We start from the raw sequence: 18206 nt of genomic DNA, 5'->3' as shown, positions 1-18206 counted from the left end.
TTTATGTCAAAATTTAAAAATATGTATAATCATCTGTAAAAATGGTCTCAACTCCCAAATTTGAAGGTGACAATATTATACTTTTGATTTATTTCCCTTTTTTGATGCTAAATTTTTCAAATTTGATTGATTGATTGATTGATTGATTTTTAGACAGGATCTTACTCTGTCGCCCAGGTGGGAGTGCAGTGACACCATCACAGCTCACTGCAGCCTCAACCTCCCTGGTTTCAGGTGATCCTCCCATCTCAGCCTCCTGAGTAGCTGAGACTACAGGTGTGTGCCACCATGCCCAGCTAACTTTTGTATTTTTTTCTAAAGACTGGGTTTCACCATGTTGCCTAGGCTGGTCTCAAACTCCTGGGCTCAAACATCTGCCTGCCTTGGCCTACTAAAGTTCTAGAATTATAAGCATGAACCACTGCACCCAGAAATTTTTATTTTTATTTGTCAAATAATATAATTGGTTATATGTATAAGACACAATGAGATGTTTCAATATGTATCTACTTTGTGGAATGATTAAATCAAGCTAATTAGTATATTTGTCACCTCACATACATATGGGTTTTTGTGGTAAGAATATTTAAAACTTAATCTTTAAGCAATTTTGAAATATACCATCCATTTTTAATTATTGTCAGCATTCTGTGCAAAAGATCACTATAACTCAAATCATAAGACATTGCCTTACTTTGTGGATAAAAATCAAGGTCAAAAAATATGTTTACATATACAAACACACACACACACACATATTCATACTTGTATATTTATAATACAATCAGCATGAATTTAATGCAGATTCCAATCAGAAATGACTTAAACATTCTTATAATGTGTTACGCTGCCACAATTATAAAAATAGTATTTGCTCTCTCTCAAGTAATACAAAAATCTTGCATTCATATGTTAGACTGCCTACTATCCTCCTTTGCCCAAGAGGTACATGATACAAGCAAGCCAATTGTAGAACAGTATCCCTCTAGATGCAGTAATAGCTGCAAACATTTATGAATTTGACACAAGCCAAATTTGGCTAGATAGCAGTCTTTTATGGCAATTTTTCCAGTTGAAAGGACACACTCTTTTCCCTTGAATTGCGAGTTATGAGGATGAGTACATAGGGATGACTATACTTAAGTATAATTCATGAAGAACTAGAGAAAACAAGGCAAATAATCCATAAACAGAAAAGGGAAATAGAGAGTTTGAAAAAAACAAATTCAGATTCTAATCGTATCATTCAACACAGATGACGCTGGAACCTGCTTTAGGTATGTTTGTTTGTTTATAATTTATTCCAGAGACTAGAACTGAGTCATAGCGCTGCTTCAAGGTACATGGTGAAGTCTAAAGTAGGCAGGGATGCCTCTGGGGGTATATTTTGGAGGAGCAGAAGCAGCTCCTCATCTAGAGTAAGTGCAGCATCACGGACTCTGGGTTAATCCATCAGTTGCGGTCAGTGTTGATAAAGTCTGGGGAAATCCTCAGTGTTGAAAGCTGCAAGTGTCTGCAGTGATGAGGGCCATTATGATCCTCTTTTTTTTGTTTTTCCTACACAGGAAAAGGCTACACGGAGGGGATCCATCCTGGTGCCAAGCTGTACTCAACCAGGGGAATAAAGTTTCACAGGTAAAAAGTTTCTTAAATTTTTCTATGAGGGCATCTTTAGTTTTAGTTTTTATGCCACGCAAACTTCCTGCCTTGTTTTCCTTTTTGTGTGTGGGAGGGCTGTGAGCATTGGGAATTCCTAGTCTGAACATTCCTTATATTATTCTTTAAGAAGTTTCCTATAGATAGTATATAGTTAACGGTTTTGTTAAATGTGCATATATGTGATTATTGATATAACTTGACTTCTACCATTTTGATATTTATTTGTGGTTTGGTATTCTATTATTTGTTCCCTAAGTTGCAATTCTTTCCTTCTTTTGTATCTTTTGTATATATCTTAAATCTTCTCTCTTGGGGGAGCACACTTTCAACATAATTTTTATAACGGTGGTTTAGGGAGATATAAACATCTCTAAGATTTTATAATCTTTTAGTTTTAATATTTTCTGACTGCTAACAAAATGTGGAAGGGTTTCAATCATTACATCCCCTTGCCCCATTTCATATGTTATAATCACACAATACACTAATATTCTTTGAAAACTACTAATAATATGCAATATATTGTGTGATTATAACATATGTAATGAAGCAAATGTTTCCTATCTGCCCTTTGTAATTGATAGTTTTAAACAATCGAACTTCAATTTTACTGTTTTTTCTTTATCTTTATTATGCTCTTGAGCCTATCCTTTATATATTTAATTCAAACATTTTTTATTTCTAAAATTTCCATTATTTTTATTGTTTCATTTTCTCTACTGAGAACTTACATCTTTTCATTTATTTCAACTATAGTTACTATGACCTCATGGAGAATAGTTATAATTTATATCTACTTTAATGTCTTAATCTTATAAACCTAAACCCAATATCTGGGTCATTTTGGATTGGCATCTGTTGTTTTTCTTTTCTTTTTTTTTTTTTTTTTTTTTTTGAGGATTAATGTCATTTCCCTCAGTGTTTGGATATTGACTAAATTTGGCTTTTACCATCAATGTTTTGAATATTAAATTGTAGATTTGGCTACAAACTTAAAGACTATAGACTATTAAAATACTCTAAAGCAGAGGTCAGCAAGCTTTTTACGTACAGAACTGGAGAGTAAATCTTTATGACTTTCCACACCCTATGGTCCTGTTGTGACAAACTGACTCTGCCATTTTAGTGCAAAGACAGCCACAAATGATCTATTAATGAATATATGTGCTGTATACAATAAAATGTCATTTACATAAAAACAGGCAGTAAGATGGACTTGGCCCACGAGCTTTAGTTTGTCAAGACTTTGCTCTTAATAATGTTGATCTATTTGTTTTAGTAGATATTTACCCTAGGTTGGTCAAGACTACAAATTCTGTCTTGGCTCTGTGATCTGTATTCCCAGGATCAGTACAGTTATCAAATAGATTTTTGGTCTGCTTCTTTGGGTGTCCTTTATGTACTGCTTTAGCTATTAGTCTGAATCTTGGGTGGTCGCTTAATCTCAGCCCAGCCTTTACATATTTCTTTGTGTCTTCTCAACACATGCTCACAAGGTTGGCAATTTTTGTGTCAGTTTAAACTGAAGTTCAGTTTTCTACAAATTTGCTGTTCTACTTTTGGTCTGTCATGTTTATATGGAGCACAGAGGTAACACCTGAACTTGTACAGTTTCATATACTCATGAGAAGTAGGATATTTCAACCTCCAGCTCTCTTCTCTTCTCTCTAGGATTTCCTCTGTACTTTCTGGCTGAAGATTTTTCCTGGTTTTGTTCTTGTTTTTTTTTTTTTCTTTTGTCCTATAACAGGCTTTTCATTTTAAACTTTAGCTGTCTGGGCCAATACCACTGTGGCAAGATGCTCTGACTAGAGTCTATGAGTAGGTTAAATCTGCAAGAGAAAAGATTATGTGTTGCTTTATCAGGTTTTAGCTTGCTTCCAAAATCCATCTTTTAGTTTACTTTTTAGAGACCTTGTGAATTATCCTGTTGGGCTCATGTAATTGCAAGTGTCCTTAAAAGACGAAAGAAGGAGGCAGAAGCCAAGACTTGGAGAGATATTTGAAGATGGTCCACCGCTGGCTTTGAAGATGGTGAAAGTAGGTATGAGCCAAGGTCTTTAGAGTCTGGAAAAGGTCAGAAAATAGATTCTCTCCTAGAGCCCTCAAAAGAGACACCTCTGTCTGACACCTTTATTAGGCTCACCAAGATAGATTTTGGAATTCTGACCTCCAGAAGTGAAAGAGAATACATTTCTATTTTTTTGAAAGGATTAAATGTAGGATAATTTGTTACAACATTATAGGAAACTGATATAATAACTTATCTATGACTACCAGAAATTGAAATATGATACGTAATTTCTTTTTTTTTTCTTTTTCTTTTTAGTTTTTTTTTTTTTTGAGATGGACTCTCGCTCTGTCGCCCAGGCTGAAGTGCAGCGGCCGGATCTCAGCTCACTGCAAGCTCCGCCTCCCGGGTTCACGCCATTCTCCTGCCTCAGCCTCCCGAGTAGCTGGGACTACAGGCGCCCGCCACCTCGCCTGGCTAGTTTTTTGTATTTTTTTTTTTTTTTTTTTTTTAGTAGAGACGGGGTTTTCTGGGTTAGCCAGGATGGTCTCGATCTCCTGACCTTGTAATCCGCCCGTCTCGGCCTCCCAAAGTGCTGGGATTACAGGCCTGAGCCACCGCGCTCGGCCGTGATACGTAATTTCCAAATAATTCTAAGAAAAAATAAATACAAAACAAACATAAAACAAATAAAATTAAAATCACAAAAGAGAATGATTAAAAATACCTGTTGATATTTATTTGTTTGTCTGCAGAGGATACACATAAAACATAATCTCACAGATTAGTTAAAAATAAAGAGTTTTGAAACTCTATGCTAGGCAAAGTATAAACCAAAAGGAAATTAGATATGGCAAACATTGTTAATATTTACTTCCAACTTTCATATCCAAATCACTTTCTCACCAAGATGGCTTAATGGGACAATGCTAGATGATAACACATAAGTATAATTAGTGTCCTGGGAACAGTTTAGTTTTCTGACAGAGGCATCTGTCAGTTTTCCTCCCCATTCTTTTTTGCTGCAATATAGATGGCGTGGCAGAAACTTCAATACTCATTCTGTGTCTGATTCAAAACACTAGATGATATTAACAACTATTGCCCTCTCATTATTAAGCTGCTGAATTAGAATAAAAAATGTCTGCCTGCTGATTTTTTTATATGAGGAAAATAAAGTTCTATGTTTTTAAGTCCCTACCACACGTTTTTCTGTTCCTTGAAGCTAAACGCATTATTGATTTAATAGGAGGGCAGTAATTTTACTATCATTCAAGTGAAATTTAAAGTGAGCCATAGCATAGTAGATAAAGATAACTATGGCTTTGGAAAAAATAGAGTAACACCAACATACTATAAAAATACTGTAGTTATGTTCCTAAAATATTTTTTGAGATGCACACACACTCACACACACACACGCATATATATATACACATACATACACACCCATATGTATGAACATTTGGAATTCAAGGATAACGCAATGTCAAAGAGATGTACTGAAGTAAATTTTGAAATTCTAAAATGTATTTCCCAAGTGGACTAATATACTGATGTAATGTGCCATATTTATAAATTACAGAAAAAATGATATCATCATTTTTACCTACATGTACATAAAAAAAATGCTATATTTCAAAACACAAATGTAACTTTAAAACTCTTCAAAACTCTTGCAGTAGGCTGAAATGTCCTTGATCATGTAATTGCTATATACCATAAAACTACATTAAATATCATATTTAATGATCAAACATTTTACTTAAGATCAAGAAGATAGATGCTTGCTATTAATTATAATAGATACTAGTTTTTAATTATAATATACTGTCAGTAGCACAAAAATCAAGCAGGCATGTATCACATTTCAATTTTAGCCTTCATATACGGCCAAAATTTTCTATTAACTTTAATTTGGCTTTAGCCTTTAGAAAACAAATTTGTCAAATGTATATTTCAACATCACTTATGAATCCCCTGCACAGTTGTAAGAATGTACCTATTATTCTATTTTCATGAAAATTCTGAAATTAGTATTTATGCCTTGAAACCCAAGTTGTAGATGGAAAATCAGAAATAAATTGGTTATTTTGAAGGCCTTTGAAATGACTCCCAACATTGACTTCCTTGTATTCACTTGGGCTACAACTAGTCACTTGCTTCTAAAAAGTAATATATGGCAGAAGCAATGACTGTCTGCTCCAAAATTCGGTTCTAAAGCCGGAGATGTCCATCTTGCTCACACTCTTTCTTGCCCTCCTACCAGCTCTGACTCAACCAGCTGCCATGTTGTGAATTTCCCTAAGGAAAGAAACACATGGCCAGAAACTGAGGGTTACCTTCAGCCAGTAGCAAGCAAGGTGCTATGTTCTGAGTGTTTGTGACTCCCCGAGTACCTATGTTGAATTTTCATCACCAAGGTTATTGTATCAAAAGACACAGGTCTTTGGGAGATGATAAAGTCATAATGTCTCTGCCTTTCTAAATGGGATTACTGCCCTTACAAAAGAAGTTCCAGAGAGCGGTCTTGCCTCTTTTACCATGTGAGGACCCAATGAGAAGGTGCCACTTATGAATGAGAGAGTGGGCGCTCACCAGACACTGAATCTGCTGGCACATTGATCACAGACTTCCCAGAATCTAGAACTAAAAGAAAGAAATTTCTGTTGTTTGTCAGCCACCCAGTTTATGGCAGTCTGTCATATCAGTCCCAAAGGACTAAGACACAAACAATCAAAACCCAGGAAATGAAAACAATCTGTGAGGAAGAGACTCTAACCAATAAGAGTGGGTGTGGAAGTGATTCTTCCCCAGTTGAACGTCCAGGTAACTACAACCTAGGGGACACCTTGATTGCAGCCTGTGAAATATTCTGAAGCAAAGAACCCAGATAAGCAATGCCTTTGCTATAAAACTGAGATGACTTGGCTATAAAACTGAGATTACAAATGTTGTTTTAAGGCACTAATTTTTGACATAATTTGTTATGCAGCAATAGACGACTGTGACACTTCTCTCTTTCAGAGCAGAGTATAATGGAACAAGACATCCTGTGTCCTGCTAACATTGTGAGGTGTGAATTGACTCTTGGTCATTATTTTATGGGTAAAAATTGAACATGAAATCCCTTTAGGCAGAACGCTGGCTTACATTATATTTTCTGTGTTTTAATTAAAATATTGTTACGACTGTATTGAAACTGTGAAAGACGGTAGTTATAGTGATATACAATACTGTTTTAGAAGTTTTCTTTTTTATTTTTTTCTAGCAAATTGTCAACATTTTCCAATCACTTAAGGTTGTATAGAGGTTTTTTCAAAGCTGTGTTTTATGGACCCACCACGTTCTGTACTTATGTGTCACGTATTTATAAAAACTAAATTCATCTAATATTTAAAATATTAATATATAGACATGTTAAATATTTTGCATTAATAATGTGAGAAAAAAGCAAATAGACAAAACCTCATATCCTTTTAATGACACTAATACATATTTTAGGTGGCAGCAAGATATGAAAATAGACTGAGCAGCATGATGATTTAATGAGCACTGGGAATATGTGAAAAGATTACAAGTAAACTAATGAAGTGAGAATGATGTGAGTCTGTCTGTTTTGCTTATTCTATGTAATATTTTATATGGCAAATAAGAGAAAGATTTATTACTTTGGGAAAGTTTTGACAAAGATATAACAAAAAAGAGAAAGGGGATTTTGAAGAGTTTAGATTCATTTTTAACACATCATTAAATAAACTGGCAAAAATATGTAGGAACATCTGTACTGATGGTACAAAAGCCAAAATGAGAACACAGGATTCGTTCCAAAGTGCAAATTAGGAATCAAGGTATATTTCCTGGAAAAGGGCTAGGTCATAAGAAAATGCTCACATCTTTCTAAACAGTTTTACAGAGTATCAAATATATGAAACTATGGTTTTATGAATATGAACCTTTCAGTTATTTTTAAATGAATATTGTAAACTACTGAATTTTGCAAATCCATTAGTTTATTCAAATCGAGTGATGTGCACAATATCTAGGACACAAAGTATTGTCTTTTTCAAAAATGATTAAGAAATTCAATTTGTCAAATAGTTCTCAAATATAAGATGATAGAATGCAAATTATGTTTTTCTTAAATAAAATCGATAAGCTTAATATGAAAATATTTGATATCAATGTTAAATATATATTGATATATGTTTGACTTTAAAATAACAGTGATAAAATTAGGCTTAAGAGTTAGACATTGAAAAATAACGGATTTATATTTTTTGATGGTATTTTAGATATAAAATGAAGATTTCTATATCTCTAGATAGCATTTTTATATAATTTTGTATATGTTTGTACAATAATTAATATATTCAAGATAATATAAAATTCAGGAAGCAGGAAAATGAAATATACAGATATGCATTATCACTAACTCATTCTTCTGACTTTACCTAGATGTAAAAACTATTTTGAATTTAATGTTTACTATTTCATTGTTTTTTTGGGAAGAACATTTCCATACATTTATGTTTTCATGAAAACTATTATTTATACTTGTTTTTGAATGTTATAGAAATGATACTACATTTTCTTTTATTCTCAACATCATATTTTCAAGATTCATTTTGTTGGTAAGAGTAGTTTTGTTCCATTCATTTTTATTACATTTTTGTTATATTCTATATGTATAATATAATTTTTGATTTTCTTATTAATGTATCTACAGAATGTTTTCAATTTTTGTATTATAAATAATGTTGTTATGAATAGCCTTCTGCCCTGCCTGTCACCTGATGTATATATGTGTGTATGTGTGTATGTACGTATATATAACATATATAATACATATATATGTATCATTATGTAACTAAGATTGAAATTGCGTGGTCATAGGTTGTATACATGATCCGTTTTATCAAACAAGTTCAAATTATTTCCCAAGGTGGTTGTACCAATTACACTTGCATTAGTTGTGCTTGAGGATGCTATTTTTCCACCTCTTTACCTGTACTTTGGTTGAGGCCTATCTAGAGGTTGTAGAAAATGTCATCTCATTGTAGCTCAATTTCCATTTACCAGATTATTAAGAAAGTATAGCATATCTTCATAGGTTTATTTGTCATTTGAATTTCCTCTTCTATGAAGTGCTTGTTTATATCTATTGCCCTTTGTGTAGCTTATCTTTAGTACACATTTTAAAACAATTATCAAATCTTATCAAAACAATTTGTCTTCCCCTTAAAGCTGAACAGTTTTAAACTGAGAAAAGCTATAACCTTGAAAAATTGTTTTCTCAAAATATTTTTCTTTTAGCTTAACTGAAAATAAGTTTATTCACATAATGAGGTGAGATTTCAAGGCAAAAAAACATAGCATTTCTCACTTACATTTTTTGAGGAATAATATTTTATATATTGTGTCACAAAAACAAAATATAACATATGAAAACATTTTAAAAATTATAAAGTTATAGTAAAATGTAAGTCTTGTTATTGTTAGTTTATCAAACTTGAACTTATAGATGATTGCCTGTGGACAGTTGTGCCTTGAAAGCAAAATGTACACTATTGTATTGCCAGCAGAGGTCTCACAATTAGGAAGCATCTATTAAATCCATTTCCAAGTCAGTTCTTGCAGTACTGGCAGTTTACTTCCACAGTGGTAGAAGTGTCTTATACTGCAGGCAGCATTTGGTTGCCTTGAAAAGAATTGTACCTTGGAGTCAGCATCTGTTTCAGGGGCTTGGTGCAAAACTTCGAGTATAATCCTAGATAGTTCTGAGACTCCTACTATTGAGAAACATCATTATAATATACACTAAGTAAGCATTTATAATGCCATCATAAAGTCTCATGGGTAAATGTCTAGAAAACAATCCTTATTGCAGCAATGTTTACCCAGGATTTTGTCTCTTTCGGATGTGCTTTGCAGCCCCAAATACACTTTAAATCAGTGATTTAGTCTCTAGAAGAACCCAGGTAATAAATGAGTTAGGTCATTAGTGAGATGTGTTATCAGTGATTCACACCTCATGTGTATAGCGTGCTTTGGAGAACTCCTAATTGCAATGCTGGGAATCTTGCCCTCCAAACACAACTACGCAAGATCATTGTGATTCAGAGTACTGACCTGCTTTGGCATAAGGTATATTCGTGTAGTACAAATCATCTATATTTACAAAATATATCAATTCTCCTCTCGAAACTACCTCTCTCACATTTCCTCAATAATAAATTTATCATTGTGAAGCCACTTTCTTCTTGGGAGACATAGCTATTTAATGTGACGTTAGGAATTTACCCTCAAGACAGCTACATTGAGAATATGATGAGAGAAAAAATATTCAGCTTTTTCAATGCAGAAAGCCTTATTTGAAAGACACCTTGCATCCATGGAACACAGGGAACACTGCCCTGTAGGTGGTTTTATATCATTGTAATAAAGAAATTTGAGACTCGGAGATATGAACAGATGATAAGGATGGTGTCATTATTGCTTGGAAAGAAGTTATTTCCTAATTTCTTTTTCCCACTCACCTGATAAACAATATAGTATGTTTTTTCTTTCTCTGATCGTAGGTGCATTTCAGTTGCCCATCAGTGTTCTTGCAGTAAAAATTAGTATTATATAGTGATATACGTAACTATGTAATAGTAAATTATATTTATTATAAGTCGTAATTTTTAATGTTAATTAAATAAAATCACCCTTACAATTAGATATTCATATCACCATTTCAGAGATACTTAGAGGTCTTTTTGAAGGGAAAGTGTAAGATTTTTCATGTCACTTTTAATGCTATCAAAAATTAGATTAATTATAAACTATTTTAGTTGTAGCTAAAAACTAGCTATACTGTGCCAAAGAATAGGGGATTTAAATTGCTGTTGTCACTTGTATTATCCATCAAATTGAGAAAGAATAACAGAGAGGAAAACATTATATTTGCTTGGGAATTTAACTGTAAATTGAGAATTTCTATGGCAAAAAGATTGACCCTGGGGAGAAATTGGTAATGGTTACACAATTTCTTTTAGGTGGTGATGAAAATGTTCAAAAGCTGATTATGTGATGGTTGTAGAATTCTGTGAATGTACTAAAACCCACAAAATTTTGCACTTTAAAAGAACAAAATTGAACGGTATGTAAGTTATCTTTTTCTCTTTCCAACAGTGGAAACAATAGTGGCACCAACTTATGAAAAAAAAAAAAAAAAAACCCGGCCGGGCACAGTGGCTCATGCCTGTAATCCCAATTTAGGAGGCCGAGGCAGGCAGATCACGAGGTCAGGAGATTGGGACCACCATCCTGACTAACATGCTAACTTGTGTGTGGTGGCGGGCACCTGTAGTCCCAACTACCTGGGAGCCTGAGGCAGGAGAATGGGCGTGAACCCAGGAGGCAGAGCTTGCAGTGAGCTGAGATCACCTCACTGCACTCCAGCCTAGGCGACAGAGCGAGACTCTGTCTCAAAAAAAAAACCCAGCAACTTCTCTTTAACATAATAATTTCTTTCTTGAGATTATACAATCTGGAGAAAAAGAAATACTGTCATAAAAGTTAATAATATCTAGTAAAAAATACAGCCTCATGAGAAGAAATATTATTTGCAAATATTAGAATACTTTTACATAAATGCATGCTTTAACCCTTTAAATGACACGAAATGCTTAGATTATAATGATTTAAAAATATTTTTAAATAAATAATCACTTTCTTATCAAAATGCCATTGATATTTCTATAAGAAAATCATTCAAATCTCAAGTGCTAAATTAATTGCCCAAAGACATAACACTTTCACATAACAGAATATAGAATAAAAAGAAGGGAAATTACTGCTATAATTAATGTCTTATTAAGGCCATTAATATGAATTATTATATTTTTCTGAAAAAGCAAGCAGTGTGGTAAATTTTGGAATAACATAGAATTAAACAGCTTTAATTGATTTATCAACTTTCCCTCACATATGCATTAATATAAAATGACTTCAAATATTATACAATCTCCCATTTTACCTTGAGGGATATTTTCAAAAAAGTAAATTTTTGTCAAATTAAATGTATTACATTTCGAGTTGTAGATTATATCATGAAGGACCTATTTATAATATCTGAAATATATGTTTGGATATATAACATCAAATCAACATTTATTTGGGGTATTGTTCTAAAAATCATAAAACATATAATATATAATTTTTTAAGTAAATAATTTCTATGTAATATATCATTATAAAAAGAATTATAAATAAAGGCAGTATATTATAATTCTGTATGAAAAAAAGTGTACTTTAGGACAAAGAAAAACTGAATCTGACTGAGTCTTATCATGCACGTCCGTGTGAAGAGACCACCAAACAGGCTTTGTGTGTGCAATAAAGCTTTTCAATCACCTGGGTCCAGGCGAGCTGAGTCCGAAAAGAGAGTCAGCGAAGGGAGATGAGGGTGCGGCCATTTTATAGGACCTGGGTAGGTAAAGGAAAATTACAGTCAAAGGGGGTTTGTTCTCTGGCCAGCAGGAGTGGGGAACACAAGGTGCTCAGTGGGGGAGATTTTTGAGCCAGGATGAGCCAGGAAAAGGACTTTCACAAGGTAATATCATCACTTAAGGCAAGGACCGGCCATTTTCACTTCTTTTGTGGTGGAATGTCATCAGTTAAGGCAGGGCAGGGCATTTGCACTTCTTTTGTGATCCTTCAGTTACTTCAGGCCATCTGGGCGTATACATGCAAGTCACAGGGGCTCAGAGGCCTGACAAGACTTACATACATTTCTAATCTACTCTGTTGTTGAGGGGCCTATTCATTCTGAAAGAATCAGCTTGCCCATATATGCCTCTGTACATTGATCACACTATACTCCCGGTGAAGGGTATTCATCCACCCTATATCCATCTGTCAAGTTTCTACTTAAGACTGAATCAATATTCTTCAAAAACTCAAGTACTCTTGGCTGGCTTATGCAATAAAAAAATACCACTAATATTCTAGCTAATACTGAAGGGTGGCGTGATGAATTCACACAGTCACTGAGAGCAGGGAAACCAGGAAAATGGTTTAATGTTTCACTGAAGCTCCACCTCAAGGATTGTGACATTACTAGAAGATTACATACATGATCAGAGATGCAAGATCAAGAATGATGGGAAAAATAATGAAGGAAGGTGGTCTTTAATGAGCAGAAGTTCTGAATGAATGGGGCTAAAATGTGTAAGTGATCTAAAAATAGCATGTCAAAGTGCAACAGATGTCCTTCTATTGGAGACAGATAACAATTGAAATATTTGTATTATTAGACTACTCTCATTTCTTTCAAATGATTTGCCTACTACATGCAGCCTATCTTCTGTTTTATTCAATTTTCTCATATTGCTTTCCACATTTTCTGGAGATACCAACGCTTCTAAGACATGATCCTAAGCCATTGATGAATTATATATGTACACATATACATTTTTTTGACAACTTCTAGGTTGGCTTACTCATTTAATATTTCTACCTTGCCTATTTTAAAAGATGCTGTTATGCCCAGACCGTTTATTCCCCGAAGAAGACCACCAGAGTCCAGAGTCAAAGCTAAGCAGCAAGCATCTTTATTACAGGTTCAAACCTGGAACTCTCCCTCGCTCGCGAAACGAGACGGGCAGGAGAGCTCCCTCACTGAGCTCCGAGCAGTGTTATATAGTCTAAGAAAAGTGGGCATAGAGTTATTATACAAATCAGATATATGATTGGCTAGTGTTTGAACAAGGCGATTTGGCTAACTATGATTGGTTCCCGCCATTTCTGATATTTCGGTTCAACCTTTGAGGCGGGAGAGCAGGTTTATGGCAGCAAGAGTTTATCTTACTTAAACACGTCTTGTGACCTTGCCTCAGAACTTACAAAATCTCTGGTACGTGCAGAAAAACAGGTACTCACAGAACTTATGAAATCTCTGGTATGTGCAAGGATTAGAGAGCAGAACAAACGGTGTAGCGGGGGGGGGCGGGTACACATCTATCTTTGTGTCCTTTCAATGCATCATCATAACTTTGATTCATTTGCCATTATCTTTTGAGTTTACGAAGGCAGTATATACCTGTGGTGCTAGAAATAGTCAATCAGTCTCCAGAAGTAGGTATGAAGACATGAAAGATCATGCACACTTGCCAAGACCAGCTTGGTCAGGGAGACCCTAACCCAATGGCACTAGAGGAATTAAAGACACACACACAGAAATACAGAGGTGTGAAGTGGGGAATCAGGGGTCTCACAGCCTTCAGAGCTGAGAGCCCCAAACAGAGATTTACCCACATATTTATTAACAGCAAACCAGTCATTAGCATTGTTTCTGTAGATATTAAATTAACTAAAAGTATCCCTCATGGGAAATGAAGGGATGGGCTGAATTAATTGCAGCAGGAACACGCCCTTAAGACACAGATCGTTCATGCTAATTGTTTGTGATTTAAGAATGCCTTTAAGCGGTTTTCCTGCCCTGGGCGGGCCAGGTGTTCCTTGCCCTCATTCCTGTAAACCCACAACCTTCCAGCTTGGGCGTTAGGGCCATTATGGACATATCACAGTGCTGCAGAGATTTTATTTATGGCCAGTTTTGGGGCCAGTTTATGGCCATATTTTGGGGGGCTTGCTCCCAACACACACTAAATGACCAGTTTAGTCAGTGATACAATTGCCTGTCTAAGTATAGAGACAGAATCTCAGAAAATAATTATTAGGTTCTTCAAGTCTCCATCATTGCTCCTACAAATATTGTCATTTGGAAATTAATTCTTTAGAAAGGCTTGTGACCAGATCAACTAACATTAAGTACAACATTAATTCCTCATAAGATATAAAGAGACACCAAAAATGAGATTTTTTAAAAATTAACTATTTTTAAAATGTAAAGTTATTATGACTAAACTAAAACTCACTTGTTAGAATAAGTTTATATGATCATAATTAAAAGTCTAGTGTTTTAACCTAAATGCCAATAAAATAAATAAGTTAATATTTATGTGTGTGGATATACAGATGGAATTTGAAAAAAAAAGTAATGTAAAATGTTAAAAAAGTGAGAATTATAACTAGATATTTAGTCAGTTGTTAGAACAGTTGACAACTGACTAATAAAATATGCTGTTTATTTAATTTGGATATCTTATCACTGTAAAACATATTGCAAAGTTGGAACATATCATAAATTGGGTTACTTTTCTAAACAATCTCCCATTCCTCTCTGGGTAGTAACCACCAAATTTATGGCATTGGCATTTAGATTCAAATAGTAATGTAGTGAGAATAGTTTCTTTTTATCTTATTCTTTGGTGTGCTAGCCTCTTATGAAGAATTTAAGATTATGTTTTTGTTTCTAGACACAGCCTGATTTATCCTTTAAAAATAAGCACAATTTCTTATTTTGACAGGAAGTAAGCACATGTTTTATCAAAGCCAAGAATCCTGTCACACTCTTTTCCACAAATTTGTGTTGGTACACAGATAATGTGGATCATTAATATATGTCAAATAGAGATTGCCTTTTAATTATTGATACTAAAAGATTTATTTTTAAGAGCAATTTCAATGTTAAGGATCACCAAACACAAAAACCACTAGATGAGTTAAAGATAAATTTCTCCCCAAGCTGATGATTCATATATCTCATCACAAAATAAGGCATTTATTTTTAAATGCAGTAGACATGGTTTCGTGATTAAGGTTAATGACACAGCTTATTGCTATTCAAATCTCACTGAGGCAATTTCAGGAGCAAGGTGCTAGTGAGAAGCAGCTACCGGTATTTAATAGAGCACCACAACGAAACATTACAAACTACAGTGTGCTGCTCATATAGGACTTCTGATTCGCCTTAAAGGAGCCAGGGCCTTCAGCCTTTTACATGGCATAAACATACATAATCTCAGAGGAAAAAAAAGAAAAAAACTGAAAAAATAACAGCCTGAACAAATGAGAAAATATATAATGAAAAAAGCAGCTGGATCTCACTTTCTTTTCTACTCAAAAGAAAATTTGAACCTCAGGAAAATATCTTAGGAAATCATTGCAATGATGCATGTCTAATGGATAGGAAACATAGAGTATAGCTATTGCAAAAAGCAATTGACCTTTGAGGTAAAATGAAAAAAACCTGCTATTGTGTTCACAAAAAGGAATTGGACCTACAACTGCCTACATGCTGGTGTATAATAAAGGGATTTTACATGGAAATTTGCTCAGGCTTAAATTTTCTTACCATATTCTATGCAAAGTTGAAAATAGAAATCAAACTGTAGACAAGAAGTTAAATGTAAAGACAATTCAGTCCGCAATATACTTAGTCTCCAAGAGATTACCCTGTGTCAAAATAGTGGGCAGAGCAGACTTCACTAGTTTCAGAAAAATAAATGTCTCCATTCTATTGTCTTTTTCACTTGTCACATACAAGGTGACTATAACTATGGCAAAGAGAAGAGAGATATGTTTCTCACACTGCTATAAAACTTAGTTGAAATTGGTAGAGGCATTGGGATCCACATTCACTTTTCAAGTGGCCAGAAACGCAGCTCTGGCTGAGAGTGAGGTGACGTGACTCAGTTTTGTGAGGTCCCAGACTCTAAGGGTCTGTGTCTATTAAAATCTTTCTGCTTAAAATTTTTTAATGATATGCATTACTCTTTAACATAGCAAAACTTACCAAGACCCCCAACATAAGACCTTTACCTATCTTGCAGCCTCAATACTTTCATTACTCCCTGCTCTTCAGCTATATAGGATATTTGATGCATTGCAAATAGATTACGTTGTGGTTCAAGTTCTTTGATTTCCCCAAAACAGTCTGCAAACTTTTGAGTCACCAAAGTTATCAAAATAACATGTACGTATTAAATCTCACCTTAAACATCAAGCCCTCATTTTGTGAACTCCAGAAAGACATTGTTAATTGCACTTTATACACACTTTTATAGCACACTGTATTTTCCTATTCATTACATCAAAATTCTTGTAATTTTATTTACTCTGTTTTCCCTGTTTTACAAGTCTCCATGAGGGCAGGGGAAAACATCTATTTTGGTTACTACTGTATACCCCCATCACACTGCACAATACTGGATTTAATTGAATTCGATCAGTTCCATGAGGTAGTAAGCTAGTGTTACAGACACACAAGCTGTTCTTTATCTTCCAGTGCCCAGTGTGTCTGAGTCCCTACCTAAGTTCCTCTTTAATTTTCAGTTTCCTTGGTCAGTCCACCTAAATTTTCTGAATTATTCTCAGTATCTTTATTTCCTTAGCTATATAACAACTCTGTGGTGGACGAGAGGTTGGGATGCAGAGGGCAGAGAATATAGTTTTCAAAGTTATATCTTTCTATGATTTATGGAAATATGTATGCTGAAAGAAAATTAATAAATGACAGTAAGATTTTCAGGTTATCTGTAAAAACATATCTACCCTACAATGTAATTATACTGGTAAGGGCGCCCACTTTGAAATTTTAAAATTTATTTGCCAAGTGGACTAATCTATAGCATATAAATCTTGTCATAATTTATAGAAATTTATCTCACCAAAGAGTACACTTTATGTTTCAAAGACTAAAATACTTCTGAAATTTTGGAAACCAACTCTGTAAGACTGAGTCATATAAAATGCCAAACAACAGTGGATTGACAAGACAGAAGGCTATTCCTGTCACATAAAGTAAGTTTTGAGGTAACCAATTTAGCTTCACAAAAATTCTAAGCTTTTTAGGCCAGGTGTGGCGGCTCATGCCTATAATCTCAGCACTTTGGGAGGCTGAGATGGGAGGATTGCTTGATCACAGGCGTTCGAGACTAGCCTGGGCAACATGGTCAAACCTTGTCTCTACTAAAAATACAAAAATTAGCTGGATGTGTTAGAACACGCCTGTAATCTCAGCTTCTCCGGAGGCTGAGGCATAAGAATCACTTGAACCTGGGAGACAGAGGTTGCAGCAAGCAGAGATGGCACCACTGCACTCCAGCCTTCCAGCTGGGTGGCGGAGTAAGACTCTGTCTTAAAAAAACACAGAAAATTTGAAGCTCTTTAAAACTGTATGCATTATGTTTTCCCTTCATTCTAAGCACGCAGTTTTTACCTCATGATTAAAGATAGCTAATCCAGCTTCAATCATCACAACTGCTGTCATTGTTAATACTGAATGCCAACTAGATTGAATTGAAGAATGCAAAGTATTGATCCTGGGTGTGTCGGTGAGGGTGTTGCCAAAGGAAATTAATGTTTGACTCAGTAGCCTGAGAAAGGCAGACCCACCCTTAATCTGTGTGGGCACCATCTAATCAGCTGCCAGCATGGCTAGAATATAAAGCAGGAAGAAAAACATGAAAAAACTAGAATGGCCTAGCCTCCCAGCCTATATCTTATTCCCGTGTTGGATGTTTCCTGCCCTCTAACAGGGGACTCCAAGTTCTTCAGTTTTGGGACTTGGACTGGCTCTCCTTGCTCCTCAAGAACTGATAGGATATACAGATATATATCAAAATAACTGATTGGAGATATATAT

At 34.7% G+C, this 18206-nt stretch overlaps 1 long non-coding RNA gene across 10 annotated transcripts in view; it reads left to right on the top strand.

Annotated features, from left to right (window-relative positions):
• The window catches only part of LOC106999905 (uncharacterized), a 94044-nt gene that overhangs the window by 71684 nt on the left and 4154 nt on the right, over positions 1 to 18206 (top strand). For 4 of the 10 annotated variants that reach the window (XR_013396948.1, XR_013396941.1, XR_013396945.1 and 1 more), the window contains 4 exons: positions 1566 to 1635; positions 3558 to 3699; positions 6698 to 7274; positions 10847 to 10958. This is a non-coding gene — a long non-coding RNA (uncharacterized LOC106999905). Of the gene's footprint in view, positions 1 to 1565; positions 1636 to 3557; positions 3700 to 4005; positions 5142 to 6697; positions 7895 to 10846; positions 10959 to 18206 lie in introns of those variants that run through there. The other 6 variants (XR_013396949.1, XR_013396943.1, XR_013396947.1 and 3 more) reach the window with 4 other exon arrangements.

Source organism: Macaca mulatta, chromosome 8 (genome assembly GCF_049350105.2).
Source record: "Macaca mulatta isolate MMU2019108-1 chromosome 8, T2T-MMU8v2.0, whole genome shotgun sequence".
In the NCBI taxonomy this organism is placed as follows: domain Eukaryota; kingdom Metazoa; phylum Chordata; class Mammalia; order Primates; family Cercopithecidae; genus Macaca; species Macaca mulatta.
Note: the sequence above shows the minus strand (reverse complement) of the source record. Positions and strands in the feature narration are given on the sequence as shown.